The sequence below is a fragment of the Gnatocerus cornutus genome, unplaced genomic scaffold (genome assembly GCF_029298725.1).
Source record: "Gnatocerus cornutus isolate USDA-ARS CGAHR unplaced genomic scaffold, icGnaCorn1.1 ctg00000335.1, whole genome shotgun sequence".
Lineage (NCBI taxonomy): Eukaryota > Metazoa > Arthropoda > Insecta > Coleoptera > Tenebrionidae > Gnatocerus > Gnatocerus cornutus.
The window spans coordinates 17,740-18,670 of NW_028275654.1; the positions used below are offsets into that span (position 1 = coordinate 17,740).

Genomic DNA, 931 nt, shown 5'->3' on the forward strand with positions numbered 1-931 from the left:
CTTTCGACGAAAACATCTCTATGAATCGAACGACGTCGGAAAAAGAATAAATCGAGAAGAGAACAAATCATGAAACAACACACACCCACCCCGCCCGGCCCGGCCAGAGTGGTGGGAATTTCGATGAATGAACAGACAAAGAAACCAACTCTGTTATCAGTTCTAAGAAAGAAAGCAGGTAGCGGCGGCGGCGAACCTTCGACCGTACTACGGTCAGTTCATGAATTAACCCCGTCCGTTCGGAGTTTATTCATCTCCGGTCCGTGTCGGCGTTTACTTCAAGTGGGTGCTATTTCCATCTAAGCAAGCAAGTGAGTAAGTAAGTTCTCAAATTTTAAATTACGTTAATCGCAAGTGACTCGTTGAGATCGTCAAACGAACAATTTAATTTAACGCCTCATACGAGTTTTTTTTTTTCGTCATTTTGTCGCAAAAAAAAAACTAAAAAACGACTCGCAAAAAAAAATTTTTTTTTTTTCTTCTTTTAAATCTTGTACATTTTCTGACATGTGTACCATCGAAAAATGTCACATCCAAACGATCGAACAATCACAAAAAATCGTCAACGTACCATCTTGGAAAATTTTACCAGGCAACGACCATACCACGTTGAAAACTACCGGTTCTCGTCCGATCACCGAAGTCAAGCAACGTCGGGCGCGGTCAGTACTTGGATGGGTGACCGCTTGGGAACACCGCGTGCCGTTGTCTCTACTCTTTTCTTTTTTTATTAACATTTCTGATGTCAAACTTTTTTTAAATATATTTTTCACTATTTATATTTTCTCTCAGGAACTTATATAGTATGAAGACGAAAATTTTTAATTCGTTCGAGTTGAATTTGTGGTTCTGAAAAGAACCGATTTTTTTTCTTTTTTTTCCAACCAACTTCCAAGCTGCTCGAGGAGGATTTATTTTGAACTGGTGTATT

At 39.2% G+C, this 931-nt stretch overlaps 1 non-coding gene across 1 annotated transcript; it reads left to right on the forward strand.

The window, feature by feature from the left end:
- The first annotated feature begins 591 nt into the window (after positions 1–591).
- Positions 592–711, forward strand: LOC148165392 (5S ribosomal RNA). The gene has a single exon (XR_015771515.1). It is a non-coding gene; the product is annotated as a 5S ribosomal RNA (ribosomal RNA).
- The last annotated feature ends 220 nt before the right edge of the window (positions 712–931 follow it).